Genomic DNA, 9,875 nt, shown 5'->3' with positions numbered 1-9,875 from the left:
TAAATTTTTGAATGGGAAAAATAAAAAAAGAGGAAAAAAATAAAAATAACCAATGCTGGTAAAAAAAAAAAAACAGTTGATGTCTGATGAAGACTGAATCTTTCAAGGGATTAGCTCAGGGATGTGGGCAACAGAAGGGGTATCCCAGGCAAAGGACACTTAGAATGTTTCTCCAATGCAGTGCGGTCAGAGAGTAGACTGTAGGACAGGCCATGGAAGAGGAGGTGACAGAGCTCCAGGAGAAGGATGGAGGGAACCATGAACTTCCCTGCAAGGGCATTAAGATCCGTGGGGTGTGCTCTTCTTCTTCTTCCAGGGGGTCTTGGCCATGAGGTCTGCACACAGATCTCCTCCGGGGATTGCCTGAGATTGAAAAATGTAGACATTCCTGTCTGATGGTCCTCAGAAGCTTCCTTTTGTAGACCCTGAGAGCTGACGGCTGGGGGGATCTTTGACTATATCCCTCACGACTGATCTCACCCCTTTTCACAGATAATCGACTTGCAAACTGTCAACTGGAGGTTTTAAGGCTACAAGAATGCCTAATAGTTTGGAACTCTGTGAGGGCAATGACATTGATTGAATGTGGAAGACAAAATTCAGATGCACACACACATTCTGTCTCAGCAGATCTAGGCTTTGGTCGAGTGTGCTGGCCTTGACTGCAGTTCCTTTAATGTGTTCTGAGCATCACCTGGAATCTTCTCCACCTGAGAAGGAACCCCTGCAAAGAAAGAATGTGACCCAAGGAATGAGAAATTCAACACAAGAAAATTAAGTCATTTATTTTATTGGCATTCACTCGGCCAAAATAAGTTTCTCTGGTCAGTCACGTTAACCCTTTCGAAATGTCTGTGGGATGTCCATGTTCCCTGTGTCATAAGCTACACATGTACACTTGGAAAGAGCGGTTTTCCTGAGACATCTGTTTTCATTCATGCACACAGCGCATTATTTTATCATGATGTATTCTTTGCGGTATTATTTTAGAACTCTATTACCCACTGATCACTAGAAGATCTCTTCTCCTGTCATCTTTGGGATAATGAACACTCTCTCCACATGTGTAAATCTGTCAGGCCGAGTCTTCTCTTGGAGAGACAGTTACTCATTCATTCACAAATCAAAGAGATCACTCTTCGGTTTCCCAACTGGGACTGCTTTAGTCTAGAAGTGCCGAACAGATCATTAGCTTCATCTGTAAAACAGCTCAGTGAAGAGCCCATCTAGAGGAAACAACTGAATCTTTCTCGTTGGTTTTAAAGATATTTTTTAAATCGAGAAATGCTGAGATATATTCAATTCGGGGGAAAATAATTGATGAAATAGACCCTTATCCAATTCACTTTGCTAACCAAGAAGCCATGATTCATCAAGCAAGACACTGTTTTGTATTAGGATTATTCAGATCTCTATAATCAATGGAAGTTTCCCCGATCTTATCTCTCTGTGCTCAAGTGTGCAAGGCGTGAAAACAGGTGTGTTTGTCTTGGGTTCTGATGGAAACTACTGCAAGCCTCTCAGGGCTGTCTTATGAAGGCACAAACAGTTTTTATTGAATATATGCTCTGTTGGGCTCTGTGAAACACTGGGAAGAAATTCTTCCCTCTGTGGTCTGCACTTTAATAAGAAAATGCCCAAGAAAAGATGGGCCATCCCGAATCTCTGAGATTTTAGCATCTTCTTTGGAGATTCTTCCAACCACAATGTTTCTCCTGAAACAGGCAGTCACAGAAAAACCAGAGGCTGACAGGTGCCCCCAGGGAGCTCAGAAAGAGTCACCAAATGAAGAACTGAGCAAATCAACAAACTGAATCCTAGGTTTAGGATTAATTAAAATGAATTGAGTAGTCAGTGTCCCAGGAAAATAATTTCTGAATGACTGATTCACTCAGCTCAGATTGAAGTACATAGAACAGACAGCTAAATCTAAGATATACATATATATATAAATATATATAAATATATATATATATATAATTTTCCTCAAATGACACAGTGACATTTTTATATTTAACTACATTTATTCAACATGTATTGTAATATTAAAAATTTATTAGTGATTAATATGAATCATTTACAGTTTAAATACTATTGTCTAAATGTGAAATCAATATCATAAAACATTGTAACATTTAAAAAAACTATTCCCTTGTCTTTAGCATTTTTTAAATTTATTTATTAAAGATTTCTGCCTCCTCCCTGCCACCGCCTCCCATTTCCCTCCCCCTCTCGTGATCAAGTCCCCCTCCCTCATCAGCCCAAAGAGCAATCCAGGGTTCCCTGCCCTGTGGGAAGTCCAAGGACGACCCACCTCCATTCAGGTCCAGTAAGGTGAGCATCCAAACTGCCTAGGCTCCCACAAAGCCAGTACATGCAGTAGGATCAAAACCCCATTGCCATTGTTCTTGAGTTCTCAGTAGTCCTCATTGTCCGCTATGTTCAGTGAGACCTGTTTTAACCCAGGCTTTTTCAGACCCAGGTCAGCTGGCCTTGGTGAGTTCCCGATAGAGCATCTCCATTGTCCCAGTGTGGGTGCACCCCTCGCGGTCCTGCATTCCTTGCTCATGTTCGCTCTCCTTCTGCTCCTGATTTGGACCTTGAGATTTCAGTCCGGTGCTCCAATGTGGGTCTCTGTCTCTGTCTCTGTCTCCTTTCATTGCCTGATGAAGGTTAATATACAGGAGGATGCCTATATGTTTTTCTTTGGGTTTTCCTTCTTATTTAGCCTCTCTAGGATCACGAATTATAGGCTCAATGTCCTTTATTTATGGCTAGAAACCAAATATGAGTGAGTACATCCCATGTTCCTCTTTTTGGGTCTGGCTTACCTCACTCAGGATAGTGTTTTCTATTTCCATCCATTTGTTTGCAAACTTCAAGAAGTCCTTGTTTTTTACTGCTGTGTAGTACTCTAATATGTATATATTCCATACTTTCTTCATCCATTCTTCCATTGAAGGTCATCTAGCTTGTTTCCAGGTTCTGGCTATTACAAACAATGCTGCTATGAACATAGTAGAGCATATACTTTTGTTGTATGATAGGGCATCTCTTGGGTATATTCCCAAGAGTGGTATTGCTGGGTCCAGGGGTAGGTTGATCCCGAATTTCCTGAGAAACCTCCACACTGCTTTCCAGAGTGGTTGCACAAGTTTGCATTCCCACCAGCAATGGATGAGTGTACCCCTTTCTCCACAACCTCTCCAGCAAAGGCTATCATTGGTGTTTTTGATTTTAGCCATTCTGACAGGTGTAAGATGGTATCTTAAAATTGTCTGGATTTGCATTTCCCTGATCGGTCTTTAGCATTTTTTACATTTAAAACTTTTCTTGCTTTCCTTACATGGACAATGATGTCTTACACTGTGGAGGTCCTATGATCAGTTATATGTTTACCTAATACGTGTAAAATCTTATTTTTCCAAGGAAAAAATTGAAATCATGTATGTTTAGATTCAGAGAGAAATGTACTTTTGAATCTTCACTATATTGTGTCTAAAAGGAGAGATCTCATCATTGCTGAGCAGGCAAGGCTAAGGAGGATAGGTGTGGAATCAATCCCAAGTCATCTGTAATAGGCTAGTCATTCTCAGAATGGCCTCTAAGACCGTTCTCTAAGGCCCCATAAAGACTGCGTGGTTGCCTGTTTATGATCCAGTAATTAGGGCTTAATCCACTTTTAATTCTATGCCATTAGTATCCTTGTAATTGTTTCATTAACAGTATATCTCTTAGTGATGAATTTTTTTTTCTTTGACAACCTCATTCTGTTTCTGCTCTCTGTTACCTCCCTCCCATCCTGCCTGGTTATTTCCCTCTCTTCCTTACAGATTCCCTTTTCCACACTCAAGCCCTTTTGTTTTGTTTTGTTGCCCACTGATTTTAACCAGGGCCATCTGTGTGGCTAGGAGTGAGGCGCTCTCCAACTGAAGCTTGGAGGACGCAGCCTCTGCTGACTGTCTCTACCCCAGCACTGATCAGCTGCCAGGAGCTCAGGAAGGAGCTGTAGGGCCTCCGGAGTCACTCTTCCATGGGGTTGATGACCAGCCCAGTCTTTGTTGGTCCAGCCCTGTGAGATCACGTTTGCTGTGACTGTGTCATGATTGGAGGAGAATGTTTTCTGTCTCCTTTACCCATTTTCTAGCTCTTGCATTGCAGTATTTCCTGAGCCTTAGAAAGGGTGGCATAAAGGTCCTGCTTCAGGCTACGTATTCAACCATCATGTATCCCAATTACCTTGGGCACCCGGGCGTCTCTGCACTCACTGTTGTTCCCTTTGGAGAGATGTTTCGGATGAAGAATAAAAGTAGAACTTGTCTGTGGATGTAAACAATAGGATTTACCCTACAGTTTGGTGCCCTGTCAATTTAGCTAATAATAGTGAGGTCATGCCTAGGGTTGACGACCTCCCCACCCAAGGACATTTTAATAGGTTTAGAGTACCAGGGTTGTATTCACCAGGTAAGTGACTGAAGGACACCTACCAGACAGCAGCACACTGTGACTACTCTCAGCGGTCCGTCTTTTTTAAGCAGAACCATAGAAAGTTACTGCAGAAGGGATAGTGTATCCTTCATGACCTAGAGGCCTCTGGGGTCAACGAAAGGCTGTTACAGGAAAGGGAGGTTTAGTTTGCTTGAAAAGAGACATTTTGCAAACTTTGAGTCAAAAATGGTGGGGTGTTTGAAAGCAGTGAGCAACCTTGTGATTACTGTGGTTATGCAGGAGGAAGTTTAGGCAGGCTTCATGACGCTCTTTGTATTAAAATATTAGAAGCTCAAATGACCTGTCAGATTTTCTGATTTCTTCTGGAATTTTCTGAGGCCGTGATCTGGAATCTATCTTCTGCTCAACCTCCACTTCCAAACAAATGAAAAGTCCAGGGACTTCCTGGACCCTGACTGGAGCAGTCCTGGGGCAGGCAGGGAGGGATTACACACTGCATTTTTCAGACTCTCAGAGTCTCCGGACCTGTGAGGGTGTGGAGGGAGCAGATGGCACTTTAAGACCTCCTGAATTCTGGGCACAGGGACACAGGTAGTGGATGGCAGCGAAGCTTACTGAAGTGCTGGGCAGCCCTTCTCAGAAAGCTCCAGGAGCTCCATGCAAAGCTTATTCTCTAACTGTGCTGGGTTTTAGTTTGTGCTTCACGTTTTCTCTCCTAGACATGAGAATCAAAGGAAGAGAATCACCATGTGTGGCCTCTCGGTCCCTGAGACTAGATGGCCTCAGGCCTTTCTTTTGGAGCCTGTCCTAGAACTAGCTCTTGTAGACCAGGCTGGTCTCGAACTCACAGAGATCCGCCTGCCTCTGCCTCCCGAGTGCTGGGATTAAAGGCATGAGCATGGCAGATTTATAGGTAAACATTAGCCCCAGGCAACCCCCCCCAGAGGGCAGGACTTAACCCTACACTTTCTGGCATAGCTCCCCCCCCCCTTTCTTTGTGGATTTTCGAGACAGGATTTCTCCATAGCTTTTGGTTCCTGCCCTGGAACTAGTTCTTGTAGACCAGGCTGGCCTCAAACTCACAGAGATCTGCCAGCCTCTGCCTCCCGAATGCTGGGATTAAAGGCATGAGCCACCACCGCCCCCCTTTTAAATCTGACTTCTGTCACCTACCTGGTCATTCTGTAATTACCTTAATCCTGTTTTCAACAGCACTAGGATTATTTTTCCGGCTTCTATGTGTAGAAGGATCTCCTCTGGTGTTGGTTTCTTCGCTTTAATTTCAAGAAAGGAACAATATAAATTTTAGATGGTCGTCTCCCAGGTTGCAATTCCAAAGAACTGGATAAAGTGTATCCTGCTTAGCCAGAAGAACAAGCAGAGGGTTGTCGTAGCTGAACACAGAGCCCAGTGTAGGGATGAGGGCATGGATGAGGGCCGCAGGGGTGCCTCTGCTCCAACTTCACACTGGCAAGGCCTTAAGGAGACTGAACTGCTGCCGCTTCTCAGCTTCTCACCTGATGCTTCACACCCAAAACAAGAGACTTCAGATGACCTCCAAAGCCTACTGGGGCTCCTAGTGACTCTAAAAGGTCGACAGAGGCCCAGTAAAGTCGTTCCTTTTCCCAAGAGCACGAACGTTTACTTCCAGCCGTGTTTTCCGGTAAGGGGAGACTTGCAATGACGGACAAGGCAGCAGAACCCTCTAAGAAGTGAGTGACACCTCCAGTATTTGCATGGTGTCTACTCTGTTTCTCAAGTCGCCGACACAGCATATTTATTGTTTGTGGAGGATTCCTGGCTCCGACACTGGCCCGCGAGCACTTGAGTGGCTTCGTGACTATAACGTAATAGCAAGTGCCACTGTTATCGCGATGACGCGGTCCCAGGCAGCAAAAGCCTGTTCCGTGGATAGCAGTCAACCCTGCCCTCAAGCATATAAATTTATTTCATTTTATATTCGAGCCAGAAAACGACTCCCTTTGAACAGGTCTCTATTGTTCACCTTCCATTCCAGTTTCAGAAGACAAGTGTAAACGGGGCTGTGCCGATTCCTGGATGATGTTTCCAATATGCTAGCTCAGCTCCCACGGCTCCGCAGCAGCGGAAATGAAGTCAGTTCTAGAGAGAAGGGGCTAAGCGGCTTCCTGTGGGAGACAATATCTGGAAGTATTGGGGGAAAAGTCAAGGCAGAGTGCGTTTCGCAATCCTAGCCCCACCCATGCTTCACGATTGCACCTTGGGAAAGTGACTTCATTCTGCAAAGAGAAGATCTTTGGTGACACCAGGGGAGTGCAAGTTCTCCTTCTGAGGGCTGTGAAACCATGTGTAAGGTCATGATGACTGGACAAAGCATATTATAATACAATAGAATTAGTATCTCTAAATAGCCTGTCTGTAAACTTGATATTCCTTATACTTCAGATGAGTGGGGAAATGGGACGGAGCTGTGAGATTGACGGAATGGGGATAATCCTGCCCTGCCGAGACTTCTCACTGCGGTCCTGGGTAGATTGTAGGAAAGCACGCTTTCTAGTCCAGGCTGCCCTGGGTTCAGCAGCCATTGCATTTCATGGAGTTCAACCTCTTCCGGTGTTTACACCGGAAGAGAGTTGAAGTGGAGACTGCCAGGGCTGTTTGCTGCTCTGGTCTCCTCTGGTTTGTGTGTGCTCCCTAGGTGGGCTCAGAGTGAAGGACTGTGTGGTGTACCGGACAAAGCCAGTGGGATGCTGGGATAAACCAGGGATCCTTTTGCCATGGTCAGCGGCTGGCTAACAAGCAGCCAGTCCTACAATGCAATGGGAGTGGGAAGACCAACTCAAATATCTGATAGCTCACATAGCTCGCAACCATCTGGGGCTCCAGCTACAGGGGATCTGATCTCTCTCTCTTTCCTCTCTCTTTCTTCTTCTCTCTCTCTCTCTCTCTCTCTCTCTCTCTCTCTCTCTCTCTCTCTGTCTCTCTCTCTCTCTCTCTCTCTCCTTAAGTTTCTTTTCCGGCTGGGGAAACAAGCCTCATGCCTCTAACCTTGCCTGAAGATACAAAAGTTTCATTGATTTCTCATTTATTTACATTCTACTTAAAAAAAAAAAACACCTAAAAAGTATAAAATAGAAATGTATGAGTTCTATTTTTAAAAGACCAGACATTTGGATCTCACTAAATCTCCCTTCATCTAATACCACGAAGGAAGTGGGGCTACATACCATCTATGTGCTCTGTGTGTTCAGGAAAAAGGCTGCATGCCTCATTCTCTTCCTCCTTTGCTAAAAACAAAAGACAAAAATGGCAATGGAATGCAAGGGCCTGGCTTCTCTGTAGCTCTCCCTACCATCCTGCCCTCTGCTTCTGCTCCTGGGTGGGATGTGGGTCTTGGGTGATGAAAAGCCTTACAAGGGTTTCTCTATCTTAACGGTGACAGAGTCTCATCAGTGGAAAGGGAGGTATAAAGATGATGTATTATTAAATTAGGTCACATGCAGCATTTTCATTCACTGCCTGAAGGGAAGCTTCCCTTATTTCAAGTACAGGGGACACTGGAATGATGGGAAGGCATTTATAATGTTGTGACATCCTTGGGAAAGTGCCCCTGAAGTGAATCAGTCTTTCTTCCTGAGCTGAAGATATTAAAAAAAGGCTATAATAAGTGGACAGTGTGCCTCCTGAGTCTTTGTCCCAGCAAGTGTGCCTTTGAGATGGCCTTTGCATATTAACAAGCAAGATAAAGACATAACCGTCATCTACCATCTACAGCTTTTCCAGGGAGGAATACAGCATTTTTTTTAGACTTTTGTATCACCTTCCATCCCCATAAACCTTGTAGGTCAACAAGGAAGATATGACCTACACATAGTCATTTTTTAGAGGGCACCTTGGGAATATCAGAGGGTTTGGTCCAGGCTTAGTGAACCCAATATAAATGTCCAGAAGACACACCGCAAGAAGTCTGGCTGGAAAGCATTCATAAGTGTAAACCTCTGTTCTAATTGGTCTATATTTGTCCTGAAAAATGCAAAGAAATGTTCACATCAACTTCATTTTTGGTCCCCAGTCATTTTCTTTGATATCTTTCTTGAGTGACCCCACCAAAGCCCACAGTGTTGATAAGTACCAGAACTGAACTCTGTAAGAGGCCGACTGTAACTTTGAAGACAGGCTAACTTAGGGGGAAATTTCCTCTTTGGTTGTCTATTGAATTTTCTCAGCCATATTACATTTTACGTTACCCCCTTTAACAGTCTGTTGTAAAAGTAATTGGGACAATGTAACTATATCACCTGTTTCAGTGACAATGGAGATGTAGGGTAAAGTGAAAAGACTATTCAGATGCAGTCTGTAAAACCATCAGCCCTTTTTCTGGGGTGATTGGAATAAAACATAGATTCTTCTCAGATAGAACCACAGTGGCGGACCAAAGAAATGATTCCACCCAGCTCTATGGAACTGGTAGGCTTACTAGATTTTGCTCAGAGGAGTGTGGGCAATTTGCAATATCAAAAACCCACTGGGCAGAGATGATGTATGAAAGCTTCTCCAACACAATTCCCTGCCCAGCCTGTATACAGCTCCACCAAGGAGTTTCCCCTCCATGGACACTGGTTCCCACCATTGTAAGCCCAGGCAGGGTCCTAGTGAGCCTTACAATATTCTTTCTTTAAGAGATTTGTCTGCATTATTATTTTTTAATTTATTTATTTCTTTATTAATTAATTAAAGATTTCTGTCTCTTCCCCACCGCCACCTCCCCTTTCCCTCCCCCTCCCCCAATCAAGTCCCCCTCCCTCGTCAGCCCAAAGAGCAATCCAAACTGCCTAGGCTCCCACAAAACCAATAGGTGCAGTAGGATCAAAAACCCATTGCCATTGTTCTTGGGGTCTCAGTAGTCCTCACTGTCCACTATGTTCAGCGAGACCGGTTTTAACCCAGGCTTTTTCAGACCCAGGCCAGCTGGCCTTGATGAGTTCCCAATAGGACATCCCCATTGTCTCAGTGTGTGGGTGCCCCCCTCGCTACTCAGCAGTAAAAAACAAGGACTTCTTGAAGTTTGCAGGCAAATGGATGGAAATAGAAAACACTACCCTGAATGAGGTAAGCCAGACCCAAAAAGAGGAACATGGGATGTACTCACTCATATTTGGTTTCTAGCCATAAATAAAGGACATTGAGCCTATAATTCATGTTCCTAGAGAAGCTAAATAAAAAAGGTGAACCCAAAGAAAAACATATAGGCATCCTCCTGAATATTAACCTACATCAGGCGATGAAAGGAGACAGAGACAGAGACCCACATTGGAGCACCGGACTGTCTGCATAATTTTTAAGTCTCTCTCTCCGTGTGTGTGTGTGTGTGTGTGTGTGTGTGTGTGTGAGAAAGAGAGAGAGAGAAGGAGAGGGGAGAGGAGAGAGAGAAGGGGGTGGGGGAGATA

General features: G+C 44.3%; 1 long non-coding RNA gene across 2 annotated transcripts; it reads right to left on the bottom strand.

Annotated features, from left to right (window-relative positions):
* Positions 1 to 2,035: 2,035 nt before the first annotated feature.
* LOC126501322 (uncharacterized) lies at positions 2,036 to 6,583 on the bottom strand. 2 transcript variants are annotated; one of them, XR_007591637.1, is made up of 2 exons: positions 5,623 to 6,583; positions 2,036 to 5,164 (listed from the first exon to the last, which is right to left on the bottom strand). It is a non-coding gene; the product is annotated as an uncharacterized lncRNA (long non-coding RNA). The 2 variants fall into 2 exon arrangements; XR_007591636.1 differs by having other exon boundaries at positions 2,036 to 4,974.
* Between the last annotated feature and the right edge of the window lie 3,292 nt (positions 6,584 to 9,875).

Source organism: Alexandromys fortis, unplaced genomic scaffold, assembly GCF_014885135.2.
Source record: "Alexandromys fortis isolate MF-2015 unplaced genomic scaffold, M_Fortis_MF-2015_v1.1 scaffold_30, whole genome shotgun sequence".
In the NCBI taxonomy this organism is placed as follows: domain Eukaryota; kingdom Metazoa; phylum Chordata; class Mammalia; order Rodentia; family Cricetidae; genus Alexandromys; species Alexandromys fortis.
The sequence above is the reverse complement of the archived record's forward strand: the minus strand, read 5'-3'. Positions and strand labels throughout refer to the sequence as shown.